This window comes from Saccostrea cucullata, unplaced genomic scaffold, assembly GCF_032062105.1.
Source record: "Saccostrea cucullata isolate Sc308-1 unplaced genomic scaffold, CSIRO_AGI_Scuc_v1 ctg9, whole genome shotgun sequence".
Lineage (NCBI taxonomy): Eukaryota > Metazoa > Mollusca > Bivalvia > Ostreida > Ostreidae > Saccostrea > Saccostrea cuccullata.
The window spans coordinates 562,797-579,170 of record NW_026935030.1 but is presented as its reverse complement, the minus strand read 5'-3'; the positions used below and the strand labels follow the sequence as shown (position 1 = coordinate 579,170).

The window sequence follows — 16,374 nt, the reverse complement described above, 5'->3', positions numbered from 1 at the left end:
TCGAGAAGCGGTGGAAATTAGATGTGGATACTTAAAAACTCCAAGGAACTTTTGAAAAATTTAAAATCACAAAATTATACCGAATTCAACAGCATTAAAACTTATGATTTTTTAATTTCATTTACATTGTATAACCATCCCCACAATGAATTAAAGTCAAAGCTTTTTATACTAAAAAAACATGAAAACTATTTTTGTATTTACTGGAAGCACAATTTGTCAAAAATCTTAAATGTGAAAAGAAAACACTTGCTGTGGCCCTCAACTCGATATTAAGATATAGGGACAGCTCAATTTACAATGATAATTTCCATTCTTTCCATTCATGTCGGACACATCTGTTTCATATTTAGATATATTTTACCTGAAAATAACGTTAATGGTAATCTAACAACCAAGCATTATGACAAAGAGATAACTTAAACTTTTCAATCGTCAATTTCCCTTACCTATGCAGCAATATACCTTCATCGCCTACATACTGGGTTTATATCTGAGTTGACTCGATACACAAGAGCATACTCTACATATGAACAATTATAAAACGAGGTAAGTTATTGACAAACAAGTTTATGAAACACGTATATCAGCAGCCTCTTTTAAAGTCATCATTTCTTAAGTCCTGTGATCGATAAAATATGACTTTGTCAGCAAATACAATTTATCATTAAGTCAAATGCTGACTGACATTTTTCATACTAATTGTCACAAGCCATTATATACACACTGTATTTTCGACGGATTTTCACGTTATTTCCCGATCATGACAAGGAGCACATGGCGGGTGTGACAAGTAGGCCGGGGTTGCTCGCTCTTCCATGGTATCTTATCTCAACTATTTGCAGGTCCTTATTTATTCCGCTCCAATTTTGTAATGTTTAATAACTTTTGAAATAAAATACTGTACGTTATCTCCAATATATATCAGAGAGAGAGAGAGAGAGAGAGAGAGAGAGATAGAGAGAGAGAGAGAGAGAGAGAGAGAGAGAGAGAGAGAGTATTGATTTCCATTTTGTATAGTCATAGCAAAGTTTCATTTTATTGTTTAAATGAAAGTCGAACTATTTTCGGATCGACTAGAAAATTATTCGAAGAAATCACACAGAAATCAAAAGACATTAAACATTTAATTTAATTTTTGTAGCATTAAACACTTTTGTACATAGAACTTGTCACTTACATTAAATGTAACAAAAAACATTCTGTGCAAAATTTCTCACGGGAAGAAAAATTATCAACGTCGAAATCTCATGGTTTTCATCCAATTTGATTCGTTATCCTCTGATTTTGGTTCATTCATGCGTTTATAAATTTTCAGCAGTACCATTGCAATTCTTTCGTATCCTTCTCCTCTTAAAAAGCATTCCTTGATCATTGCCTTTAATATTTTTGGTTTAAAAAGAATTATCCCTGTAAGAAAAATCGGAAACTTATAAATTAAATTAAAACTATTGGAGACATAAATTATGTAGGAAGTAAATCCCGATTAATGAAGTAATAAATTTCATGAATGTAAAAGTGTGTAACAGATAAGTTACCATTTAGCCCATTCTTCGTATTAATATTCTTTTTTTAAAGATTAAATATTATGTTCATCTATAGGTTTATTAATCTAATAAAAAAAATCTTTGCCTTGGTTTATTTTTAGATTGTAAATGCCAAGACTAGATTTTAAAAAATTCGCGTAACTAAAATAATTACATAAAATTAATTTGAACAAAATAGAAAGAGACATTATAGGAAACCTTCATTCTTTCTTTTTAAAGTATCTTTATGGCAAGCAGTGTTGATCGTAAAAAAATATCAACTATACTTAAGGTATGTCACTTGTCAGCTTTTGAGAAAAATTCCGGCAGATCCTATAACTAAAAACATTTATAATTCAGTTTTTATGATATGTTTAAATGGAACAATGTAAAGGCCCTTTCACAATTGGCGCACGAGCACTTTACAACACTTTGCGATCGGAAAATTTCAGCTTCGCACGAGCTCTCGCATACGTTGCACCATGTCTCGCATTCATTGCATGTGTTTTAGTGGTCGCATCAATTCTCTTCAAAATAGTCAACATGCACACTATTCAGACGCGACCAAATGCGATCCAAATTGTCGCAATTCAACGCAAGAAAGTTAGTGCGAACGTCTTACAACGTTTTATGTACTCGTAAGAGTGATGTACGATTTTTAAAGATCGTAAGATGAATCGCAGCTGTCTTTGCGTGTGTTTTGCGACCATGAGACTGTTGCTCAACAAGTCTCATGTAATCTTGCAACGTTTTACTATCATTGCTTGATTTATCACGTTCAATTGCCATTCTTTGCAACAGGTATATATACCATGTATAATTATAAGCATCTTAACTATGTCAACTGAAGAGCGTCGGAAACAATGGTATATATACCGCCCTCTGACTTGCACGAACATTCGTACTATGGATGCATATTACGAGCACCGCACGTCTAATCGTATTGTCGCACGTTCAATCGTCCGATTATGATCAGTCGTGCAATCCTATCGCATTATCTTACAACACTCGCTTTCATTCTACAACAGTCGTATATAGACGCAAGATATATCGCAAGATTTAATGCACAACAGTCGCTTTAAAAAATCGTGACGCATTTAAATTAATTAACACTTTTTTCATATGCGATTATTTTGGCAACAGTTTACGATCCTAGACAAAATTATTCGGTCGCACGAATATTTTGTCGCTTCTGCTCGTGCGCCAATTGTGAAAGGGCCTTAAATTGTTCAACATTCAATAAAAATACTGTTCAAAATTCTCAAAAAAGCAAAATTTATGAGGAGAACGTGTACTTAGCAGAGAATTCTGCGAATCTGCACATTTATTCAATTTAATATCTTGGAACTTTAGCCTCACATACTTTTACTCGGAGAATATTTTCCGTTATGGTACGCTAGGAATATTAAATATGGGTCTCAATTTATATTTTAAGAACATATTTTTCAGCTTCCCTAAACAAACATTGCAGACAAATCAAGATATATTAAAGAAATCGAGATAAAATTTACACCGTTTTTTTGCCTGGAAATCGTATATTTTGACCAATATTTCAAAATTTACATCACTGACCCCAACTTCTTCTGTCATTATTTTAAACTACTCGGTACTTGTGATTGATCAGAAAAATTTTGATACAAGAAAATATTTTATTGCATATTTAGAATTTTTAATGTCCCAAATCTGTTACTTTTTTAGTGCAAAAAGGTCACACAATAATTACCGCGCATTGATTTGCGATATTTGTTCAATGATAAATATTAGTCAAACTACTTTTCTTAAAAAAGGTTATAACCATTGTAACATATGATAAAATATGATAAAGGTTAAAGTAATTAATAAAAGAGTTAAATATAAGTGCAAAAGGTCAACTTATTTGTACCGCAGCTAAGTAAGGTGCACACTAACCCCCTCCCCCCAAATTTCTCTACGATTTTGAGTCATAATATATGAGTACTTATCCAAAATATTCTTCTCAAAAAATCCTTGACATCAAAAATTTCACGAGTGACATGCCTTAATAAATTAATTATACTTACTGTTGTTTTCTCCATAGTTTGACAAGGCATGCTGCACAAAAATTGCACAAATAGTTAGGATATTAAATATTAACCGCATTACTTAGGCCGAAGTAAATGCTTGGATCGTTGCAGTTGCCTTGTGCCAATGGATATTAATATATCACGCTTTTTATTAGTAGTTATATATAATAAAATAAAGAAGGATTGTGTCACTGTTGTGGAGCTCATGATTATTTCTTCTTTATACGCCTTCACTTAATTTGAGGGAAATTGTATGCCAATCGAACTGTAAGGGGCATTCACATATATTTGTTTGTAAAATGTAACATAAAGGTTGCGAAAAATCGTAGTTTGCTACTTGTGAACATGACGCCAATCTTTTTTATTTGCATGGAAGAATTCAATGGTTTCTGGGAGAAAATGGTGTTATAATCCAAGTATCGTATTTCCGATAGAATATTTCACTGTTATCAAAGTAGAACACTTAATTACAAAATTAAAAAACTCAGTAGGGGATACGTAACTTTAAATTGTAATATAAATATTAACCGACACACAGACACAAATAGATTTATTATATATTGCTTAAATACCCCCCGAACCCCCCATCCCACCCCCCCCCCCCCTTAACTCCCCCCCCCCCCCCAAAAAAAAAACCCCGGGATGGACATGCCTTTGTTTTCAAATTTATTCTTATTAATATTAAGCTGCAATTATCTAATTTCTAGAAAATTCATTGTGAAATTGATGGCCAAACAATTTGTATGGAAAACTTTAGTCTACCTCAAGACAAGTTGTAGTTCTGTAAGGGTTATCGTGTCGAGAACAACATAAACAAAAACTTCAGTCAACAGTCAGTTCAGTTCTTTATTCCATGAAACGTACATCTCATATGCATTATAGTACAATATATTTTTTATCAATTACTAGTGTTTGAAAGGATTAAAATATTCTTCATGTTAATATACAATTTAAAATCTTTGGTACATGAAACTTCTTTTTCAAATGAAATGAAATGAAAAAAAAAAATAAAATAAAAAAAAAAAATTACTAGTGCATACCTGTTAATTGACGACGGATGTTTTTCGTTATTTACCGATCATGACAAGGAGTACCCGGCGAATGTGACCGATTGGCAGGGGACACTCTTCCATGGCACCTGATCCCACCTCTGTTTCGGAGGTCCGTGTTTGTTCCGCTCCTATTTTGTATTGTTTAATGTACTTCTGAGCTTTAAACTTTCGTTATCTCCATATATTTCATTTCAAACTTGTGATACGTACATTCTATTATAAAGCTTAATGTTTTAAACATTCAAATTGTAATTTATTAGCATGATATACCGGTGGTATATACTAGTATAATTTCCTAACTGATTTACATCTTTGGTATTTGCACTACAAAATAGCAGTATTAGTTTTAAGACAATTGGTCTTCGATAGTAGTAATGTTTGATGTCGTCTTTAGTCTTTACGATAGATTGTAATTGCTGACAAGGTAAATTATATCGACCATGGGATTTTCAATAATGTTGACTTTAAACAAGAAAATTGATATCCTTGTTTCATTAGCTTATTTTTTCATGAACTTGCTTCTTATTAAAGAAATTGTTTGTAGGTAAGGCATATGTGCATCGATCTATAAACTATATATATATATATAATTATATATATATATATATATATATATATATATATATATATATATATATATATATATATATATATATATATATATAAGCTATATATATATATATATATATATATATATATATATATATATATATATATAATATATATATATATATATATATATATATATAAAAATATATATATATATATATATATATATATATATATATATATATAGATATACATATATATATATATATATATATATATATATATATATATATATATATATATATATAGAGAGAGAGAGAGAGAGAGAGAGAGAGAGAGACATATAGATATAGAGAGATATATATATATAAAATATATATATATATATATATATATATATATATATATATATATATATATATATATATATATATATATATATATATATATATATATATATATATATGTATATATATATATATATATATATATATATATATATATATAGAGATATATATATACTGAAAGTATGAAAAGCAGGGAACAATGGCATTCATATCTGAATAAGAGAAAATGAAAATAAAAGGTTGAAATCATCAAATTCATCAAATATTTTTGTTGGTAGGTTGCCATACTGTACAATTATTTTCCTATTAAAATATTTAAATATAAAGCAGGCGTATAAGTAAAGACTATGTGGTTTCTTTTATCTAAAGTTTAAAGTTATTTATATCGAATCACTACAGATATGAAAATGCATCTTGTTTATATATACCCGGTATGACGTCGTTGATGTTTCTAAATGTTGAATGGAAGGCCACAGTAAGAGGTTTTTCTTTTTGTTAGATGATTTTTGAAGAATTCTGCTCTAAATGAATACAAAAAAGTCTGCTAATAATGGAGTGATATGGATACGCAAAGGATTTCACAAGGATTGTATTTCATTCATGTGAAGCATAGTTTATTCCAGAATTTTATATTAGAGAAAAGAAAACATTTGTTGTCGTTAATGTGCCATTTACATATATCGACAATGTATTGTTAATCAATAATAGTTCAATCCATATGTCAATTCGATATAAAATAAAAGACATAACAAAGCCTGACGTATCTGTTTCATATTTGAATATTTTACTAAAAAAATTGTTCTGGTAAAATAAAGATGACAATGCTATGAAAAAGTTTTCAGGTTGCAGTTTATGTTTAAAAGTGTGCGCAAGCGTTATAATTTTCTAAACTTTAAACCCCGAGTTTTAGGACCTCAATACCAAATTATGTCCCTTGAAAAAACAAGAAATTGGAAACAAAATTCCTAATCACTTAGTAATCAGTCAAATAAATTCGTTTAAGAAATAACAATCGTCATTTATATTATTTTGTTGATATTCTTTAAGAAGAAATGTATGTGTAATTCATTTTTTTCCCACAGGCTTTGCCTGAAAACGATCTTAAAACGTCTCAAGATGTGATTACGAAGGAGAAATATCCAAAAGCTGGTTGAAAATTTACAGCTTTATAAAGAATGAGTTTCATATTAAATAATTTAATTGCTTGTCAGGGTACATTATCCAAAAAGAAAAAAAAATCCTTTTAAGACTGTTGACCTCTTTATTTGAAAAATAATAAGAGAGATATACACTGTATCTTTGACATAATATACTTTTTCAGACGTCTTTTGCAGTTGAATCCTGAGAGAGAGAGAGAGAGAGAGAGAGAGAGAGAGAGAGAGAGAGAGAGAGAGAGAGAGAGAGAGAGAGAGATGAAATCAAAGAAAAAATTCTGTGAAATTAATTGAGAATTTAAGTGCATACTCTTTTCCATATCACATCCTTTACGGTATATCCGCCTGAGACACCAATGAAACCAGAGGGCCGAAAGCCAGAGGGCTGATATTACATGTATTCGAGGGCTTATATAGGATGTATTATGTGCAATAGGGTATTATCATGTGTACTATACTTAGTAATAAATTCACCATGCTACAATGCAAGAGAGAAAAAACAAGCAAATAAATAATTATGCACATGCACGTACCTAATTGTATCACACGCTAATGGTGTAGTGTAATTAAAAATTACGAGAATGCGAACCAAAAATATGTTAATTATTACATTAATTTGATAGGAATGTGATTTTGATCCATATCAACCCCGCATTTTCATATCTGTGCTGCAGGGCTGATACGGCTATTGTGACGTCGGACTTAGTTTATCTGAAAAACTCAAGAATATGATAAACATTTTATTTAAGTAATATTTTCTATGAAAAACAGGAATAAAAATGAGGAACAGTAATAAAGCTCATACTTCATTTGAACAAATTATATTGGAGCGGATCAAACTTCTAGAGCTTGTAAAAACACTCGAGGTGGGGACAGGTACTGCGAAGGAGTAAGAAAACCCTGTCGACTTGTTACTTCCGCCATGTGTTTCTCGCCATAAGCGAGCGGACAACAGAAACACTCGTAAAAAATTAAGTGTGAAAAAATGACCTAACTACCTGTGCCAAAAAAGGTCAATCAGCATTCTAGTACGGGAAAAGTTCAAAGTTTTTTTAACAGACAAACAAACAGCTCCACAAACGGACCGAATGACAAGACAAAATCTTCAGTTACGGGAGCATAGAATTAACAGGGGATTTTTTCTACGATTGAATTTTTTTTATCATTTTAAAGAGAAAGATAGAGGAAATGCATGTTGACGGTTTGAAAATAACTCATCATCAACAGTGGAAAAAAGCACAAACATTTATCCCTGCCTTTGTTCAACCTTTTGCGTCGTAGCTCAGAAGAAGAACGACTGAGGGGTATCAATAAAGATGCTAAAGAAAAAATGACCAAATAACTATGTTTATGTGAAAGAAAGATTGGATAACCCTTCTAGAACACACTTCAAACTTGTTAATAATAAAAAGTTATAAAGAAGTGCTCAAGAAGGGATATCCAAACTTGTATGCCATTTTTCAAAAGCTATATTTGTATTTTATGATTATCAACATAAATTTCCTGATATTAATTACTATTAATTACAATTAATATTCAAATATACAAATTGGTTTGTTTGGTAAATTAAAAATGCCCATTTACAACAATTATTTCTATTCTACTTCTTCTAAAAGAGACTTATGAATGGAGAAAATTAAATAACTTATATTAGGTAAAGGGCGACGATGGTATAATAATAGCTTAACAAATTGTATGAAAACCTCAGTCAACTTTCGAGTTAATTAATAAATTTGTTTACAATGTTATTGTATCGAGCAAAACCTTTGCAATATATTGACTTAAGACAAGAATGTTGATATTCTTGTTTTATCAGCTTATTCGCCAATTGCTTGTATCGTTTCAAATTATTTAAGAGAAAACACACTCATTAACGTAAAACATGCTTTATTGTACCTTTAATGGCATATTTTCATTCTACATATGCTACTTGAACTGCAAAAGGTTTTAAAATGACCTCTTATTCAATAAATGGAATGATAAGTATGAATTTACAATTCTTAAAATACAATGATCACAATGGTTAAATGGTCAAAAATGCAAGTGTTCATCAGCGAAGAAATCGCATGTTGTAGATCTGCCTTGATACTGGTTTTGGTGTTTTTGTTCCATGCAATTTTCTATAAATTTTCATTAATCCGGTAGTTAATTTGTTATATTGTCCTTTTCTCAATAGGAACTCCTTTAGTAATGCTCTTATAAGTTGCCGTCTGCTGAAAGATATTTCTACAATGCAAAATATACATATTATCACTCCTCTTTCATCTACACATCAAATTGTCGACGGATTTTCTCGTAATTTTCCGTTTATGACAAGGAACACACGATGTGTGTGAATAGTTGGCAAGAGATGTTCACTCATCCATGGCACCTAAACCAACCTCTGATGTTTAAGAGGTCCATGGTGCTCTGCATTAAATTGTTTTGTTTAAATGACTTTTGAGGTTGAATACTGTTCGTTATCTCCATATATTAATGTTATGAGATAAATTTGATTCACGATCATAAATTATATAGATATGTTGTATAGAGGTGAAAGGCTTAAATACATTGTATACACAATATATCAGTATCATTAAAAACGGATATTTAAACAAGAGGCCCATGGGCCACATCACTCACCTGAGAAGCTTTGACCATTCTGTTCTTAACCAGATTTCCCCCTTGTAATACATATTGTGACCCCACCCTACCCCTCTGATCAGAATTTAGACAACTTGAAATCTACACTACCCCAGGATGCTTCCACATAGGTTTCAGCTTTTCTGGCCCAGTATTTTGTGAAAAGAATAATTTTAAAGATTTTTACTATATATTGCTATGTAAAACTTCGATTCCCCATTGTGGCCCCGCCCAACCCCCGGGATCATGATTTGAACAATTTAGAATCTACACTACCTCAGGATGCTTCCACATAAGTTTCAGCTTTTCTGGCCCAGTGGTTCTTGAGAAGAAGATTTTTAAAGATTTTTCCTATATATTTCTATGTAAAACTTTGATTCCCCATTGTGGCTCCGCCCAACCCCCGGGGGTCATGATTTGAACAATTTAGAATCTACACTACCTCAGGATGCTTCCACATAAGTTTCAGCTTTTCTGGCCCAGTGGTTCTTGAGAAGAAGATTTTTAAAGATTTTTCCTATATATTTCTATGTAAAACTTTGATACCCCATTGTGGCCCCGCCCAACCCCCGGGGGTCATGATTTGAACAATTTAGAATCTACATTACCTCAGGATGCTTCCACATAAGTTTCAGCTTTTCAGGCCCAGTGGTTCTTGAGAAGAAGATTTTCAAAGAATTTGGTCCTATATATTTCTATGTAAAACTTTGATTCCCCATAGTGGCCCCGCCCAACCCCCGGGGGTCATGATTTGAACAATTTAGAATCTACATTACCTCAGGATGCTTCCACATAAGTTTCGGCTTTTCTGGCCCAGTGGTTCTTGAGAAGAAGATTTTTAAAGATTTTTCCTATATATTTCTATGTAAGACTTTGATTCCCCATTGTGGCCCCGGCCAACCCCCGGGGGTCATGATTTGAACAATTTAGAATCTACATTACCTCAGGATGCTTTCACATAAGTTTCAGCTTTTCTGGCCCAGTGGTTCTTGAGAAGAAGATTTTTAAAGATTTTTCCTATATATTTCTATGTAAAACTTTGATTCCCCATAGTGGCCCCGCCAAACCCCCGGGGGTCATGATTTGAACAATTTAAAATCTACATTACCTCAGGATGCTTCCACATAAGTTTCAGCTTTTCAGGCCCAGTGGTTCTTGAGAAGAAGATTTTTAAAGATTTTTCCTATATATTTCTATGTAAAAATTTGATACCCCATTGTGGCCCCGCCCAACCCCCGGGGGTCATGATTTGAACAATTTAGAATTTACATTACCTCAGGATGCTTCCACATAAGTTTCAGCTTTTCTGGCCCAGTGGTTCTTGAGAAGAAGATTTTTTAATGACCCCACCCTATTTTTGTCTTTGCTTGATTATCTCCCCTTGTGAGAGGACTGGGCCCTTCATTTTAACAATTTAAATTTCCCTTTACCCAAGGATGTTTTATACCAAGTTTGGTCAAAATTGGCTCAGTGGTTCTTGAGAAGAAGTCGAAAATGTGAAAATTTACAAACGGACGGACGGACGGACAACGGACAAAATGTGATCAGAAAAGCTCACTTGAGCCTTCGGCTCAGGTGAGCTAAAAACTATTCAGTTTTTATACAAATTTAGTTCAAGGTCATGCCATATTTCGCTTCCTCTCGACTTTGAGAAAAGTAAATAACTAAAAACAATTAAATGCTTTCTTTTAAATATGCTTTGAAACGAAACAGAACACACCCATGAACATGGAATAATTTGACACCCTTCCTTTTGAAATGAATTGCTGGAAGAGAACATGTACATTGCTCAGTGCAGCGGAGAGAAAGTAGCTGTTTGCAGAGTGTGGTTAGCAGAGGGAAACCAAACGTAATAACTGAGGAAGTAAGGCTAGTGTAGGGAATTAGAATTAGCTCACTACGATAGAGGAATTAATTTAGGAGTGAAGAGGTAGTAGATCCTATAAGATACGAGTACAAGCGCCTGATTTCCTATATTAATATGAATCCGATACCAAGAATACGCAGTGACGAGTTACCAAGTCACATTAAGGCATTTTAAAGGGGCATGGACATTAAAACAAGTTTTAATTTTTACAAGGTCTACCTAAGGCATCATCTAATGATTAGCAAAAAATTGAACATCATTTTGTGGATTATCTAAAGAGATACAGAGCTTTAAGTTCTTCATAATGTATACTGAAAGGAAAAAGAAACGCATATTTTACTTTTAGATTCAATTAAAACTATTATTTCGAAAATGTTTTCCAGTATTGTTATCAAACATTTTAATTCATCTTTAATCTACAAGTTACCAAAATCTTGTGTGACTTTGACTGATAATTCCTGAGTTAATGAAATTGATACGTCGATACCCCCCAAAATTAAAATAAAAATTCTCATAATCTCCCTTGCACATTGGTAACAGCCTTGATTTTCCTGTGCATTGAGTTCACCAGAGCATTTATCTTTCTCATTTGATTACTGAGTATTATTCAACTCTTCCGACAATAGTCTTAATGGCTGATAGAAGCTGTATTATTCCAAAGCCAACAAATCCCCCCGCCAAATGAGTGCCACGAATTTTCATTTTAGGATAGAATTTACAGAATCCAGCTGTTTTGGTACACGTGAATGTTTGTGAGAAAGTCTTGACAAACACTGCCTACATTTTCCCAGTGTGAACATGCTAAAAACATTACGCACACGACGTGTACGTGCGCGCGTGAGAGTAAAATCGACGTAAAAGTTGCCAAGCTCGCGGACCAAATTAGAGCAGAGAATTTCTGTCAATTTTAGGGTGAAAATATTGGTATGATAGTTTGCTGTATAAATATCGGTTTCAGTGATAATACCTTGACAACAACCGAGGTGACATGATGAAAAGCCCTGTCTTGATGTGACGTTGTTACGCGTCAACGTCACCGCCATGGTTGGTTGGAAACCTTTTAATTTACTCTCTGACAACTGAAAAACCCTTTCTTGTTGAAAAGTTTAAAACAAACTGCACAGCAACATCTTGTTGCCTTTTCATTCACTTACGCAATTCAATTACTGGAACCATTGTAACGTCCGTCAGCCATACCATGATTGCACGAAATTTATACTGATTTCAAATGCGGAAAACGATGTCTATAACTCCAATGCATCGATTAGCACCACAAAATGTGATCATAAAATTGTCATCATCAACATGCACGTGTTTTTGGCTTTTTATCCTTTCCCCTACGTGACGCCATACATTTCATGGTTGAGTAATTTTGACCAGCAATTTTAGTGCACAGTAATCAAAATACAAATTTGACCAATTTTCATAATTTTCGGCCTTATAGTTAAATATATTTCGCTATTATGCTATTATGCGTTTCTTTTTCCTTTCAGTATATATATATACATATACATATAGAAAATATCTTATTTATGACAAAATGGAATTCAGCGAATCATGATCAAAAGAAACTGTCGAATTGTATTTAAAATTAACTTTATTATTGAAATTATCTACTTTGAACGAACATACAGGGTGTTTTCAGAAAATATGCAACTATTTTGAGTGATTATATTTAACTGATGGTTTAACCAATACCATTGATCATCATATCAAATAAAAAGTCACAATGTCACAATGTCAAGATTTATTCTTATGAAAATAAAGCTAATCTAGCAAATAGAAAATGAATTAAAAAAGGATAAAAGAAACTTATAAAAATTTTATTTATTTACAAAATATGTTCGAAATTGCGTCATTTTTGCTGAATAAATAAATCTGTCTGATGTAAGAAAGTTCTCATTACTAGTGCAAAGTGTCTCTTGGTAATGAATGAGGTCTTATTTTTCAAATAATTTTGATTTCATTTGGTGTTTTGGGGTGTGTTTTCTGTGACCTTTAAATATCCCAACAAATAAAGTCAAGGGGTTTAAGTCAGGTGAGTGTGGAGGCCCAATTTCATGGATTTGAAAGTGTTGATTTGTCCTTCAAACATTTATTCTACTCAATCCAAGGTTTGAAGATTTAAAACGTATTTCAGCATCTGATATACACTTTTTTGCTCAATTTTGAGTCACATTTGTTCACAAGCTCAGTTATTTTCAAAAAGATTTCATGTGCGTCTCTGGAATAATGCCTCTTTATAGATTATACAGATTTATAGGCCTACAACTTCCACTTTATATTACTAAGTAATTTTTTTTTCATTCTGTAAACCTTATTTTCACTGACTGTCCTTATCACATAAACTGGTGGCATGCTGTGTTAGAGCAGTTTCGTCTGGTGATTGCTTTTTATTAAATTCAACATCAAGAATGAAATTATCTGTTTTTTTCAGCGATGTCAAATATGACGTCATAATTTATTCAAATCACAATTATTTTCTAAATTTTTGTTATCAGTAAGAACTTAAGCCCTTTTAACATAATTCTGATAAAACTTTCTTATGTTTCTGTTTGCATATCAATAGACTGAGGAAAGTAAATGGTTGCATGTTTTCTGAAACACCCTGTATATTAATCTATGACAAAAACATGACACAGACTTGTTTACATAACAAAATTTTGGAGCTCTAAATCTGTTTTGTATCTCAACAACTGACGTTCAAAATTTTGATGATCACTAGAAATACCCTAGTTAAATATTTGTAAAAATAGAAATATAAATTTTGAAATTTTAGCTGAAACTTTGTCCATGTCCCTTTAAACAACAACCTGGTAAAACATCTGATATTTTAAATGACTCCTAATACAGAATCATGATACTCTTTTTACTCAAACAAAGTAAGTGGAAAATGAGATATCCTCTATAGAGAACCCTGATTAATGTTTAATTTATTATATATATATTCAGAAAAACGCATTACGTTTACTTTTATGTATCAATCATCATTTGCAATAAAAGGAGAAGACAGGATAAGACCCCCTTTTGGTCCCTGGTTTTGGATGTCTCTATGAACGATGCAACAGTTCATTATTAAAATATTTTTTCATCATTGTCACAAAAGAAGTATTGATTTTAAGTTAAGAGACTAACAATGGTCACAGAAAAATCATAAAAGGTGTTAATGTCCGAATTTTCTCATTTTTATGGAAACTTGCATCAATATCAAAGAATATTTTGTTTCAGAAAACATAGAGCACAAGCTTGCTTATCTACCAGATTGATATATTTCATGGGTATCAGATGCATCTTATGTATAAAAATTTCAGATAGGCAAGCTTGTGCTATAAGTTTCTCGTCGTGAAAAGTATCTCCATATTTAACAAAATTCCATCAGAATTAAGGAAATTCGGTAAAATTTCCGATTATGGCACCCTGTTGTGGAATTTGTGTATCCTTTTAAGCAAAATTAATGCTGGTTTTAAGAGAAGCATCATTTAATCTTAACTGCAAACTATCACAATCCTAACTCTGTTTTGATTTCTACTTCAAATGAGGGGTCATAAATTAATTATACTTACTGTTGTTTTGTCCATAGTTTGACAAGGCATGCTGCACAAAAATTGCACAAATAGTTAGGATATTAAATATTAACCGCATTACTAAGGCCGAAGTAAATGCTTGAATCGTTAAAACGTTGCAGTTGGCTTGTGCCAATGGATATTAATATATCACGCTTTTCATTAGTAGTTATATATAATAAAATAAAGAAGGATTGTGTCACTGTGGTGGAGCTCATGATTATTTCTTCTTTATACGCCTTCACTTAATTTGAGGGAAATTGTATGCCAATCGAACTGTAAGGGGCATTCACATATATTTGTTTGTAAAATGTAACATAAAGGTTGCGAAAACTCGTAGTTTGCTACTTGTGATCATGACGCCAATCTTTTTTATTTGCATGGAAGAATCAGGAATGGGGTCAATTACATAGGAAAGTAATTAATTGAATTAAAATTACTTTTCCAAAACCTTCAATTAAATTATCATTACCATTACATGGATTTTGAAATGCAATGAATTAAATTACAATTACTTTGCAAATGTAATTAATTAAATTACACATTACATTCAAGAAAACGTATAAATTATAATGTAAATAGTCATGTACATTCCTTTATATTTATATTGGATTATTTCACAACATTTTTTTTTACAACATTATTAAAATCTTCGTATAATTTTTAATTAATGTGTCTCCTAACCTACAACCGTTCACGGTAGCTCAGTCGGTAGAGCGCTCGCTCCGTGATCGGGAGGTCGTGAGTTCGTATCTCGGCCGCGACTGACCTAAGTCGATAAAAGATGGGTAGCAACTGTTCCTTCGCCATGCGCTCGGCACTTTGAAGTGAAAGTTGTGGGTCCTTCGGATGAGTCCTTAAAAACCGAGGCCCTTTGTCAGCGGCAGGCGTTGGCACGATAAAGATCCCTCACTGCTCAATGGCCCTGAGTGCCGAGTAAAGGTCAAAATGTGAAGCCTTTCACCGGCATACGGTGACGTCTCCATATGAGTGAAAAATTCTCAAGGGGCGTTAAACAATATACAATCAATCTCCTAGCCTACATCTATTAGAATTGAAGATTTTCCTTCCACACTGAAGATTCTTTCCACTGGGGTATTTGTGACAGGAATACATAGTCTAGATACTATTAGACATTCTGTGCCAAACTACAATTTATAGTCAAAGTGTGTGTATAAAAAAACCAAGAGACAAGGTCAAAATGTGTGAAAAATATCTATTAAGGAATATGTACATGACCACAGGGCACTAATTAGCACCTGATAATAACTTCTAACACAAGCTGAAGATATTGCAAACAAGAGGATTAGAAGCCATTGGACTACTTATTATGATATGGATTAATTCATTAAAAATCAAAATATAAATTTTTATTTCTGCACTTTACAAAGATTGATTTGATTTAAAAGTTTTTAAGAAAATAAAATAGGGCAATGTTTAATCAGCAATTTACTTAAAAAGAGAAATATGACTATGTTAAAATTCTTTTTAAGAAATTCTACTATCAAAATATTTGCTCCAAAAAATCAGTTAAGCTTATGAGATGGTGGGGGAGGGGGTATTTTTCATTTACTAAAAATCTGTGTTATTGAATGTAATTGAAAAATAATAATTATTGTGAATTACATGCCTTTTTGGAAAGTAATTAATTG

At 32.2% G+C, this 16,374-nt stretch overlaps 1 long non-coding RNA gene across 1 annotated transcript; it reads right to left on the bottom strand.

Annotated features, from left to right (window-relative positions):
• Positions 1-1,108: 1,108 nt before the first annotated feature.
• Positions 1,109-3,675, bottom strand: LOC134241748 (uncharacterized). The gene is made up of 2 exons (XR_009986723.1): positions 3,566-3,675; positions 1,109-1,410 (listed from the first exon to the last, which is right to left on the bottom strand). It is a non-coding gene; the product is annotated as an uncharacterized LOC134241748 (long non-coding RNA).
• Positions 3,676-16,374: the final 12,699 nt, after the last annotated feature.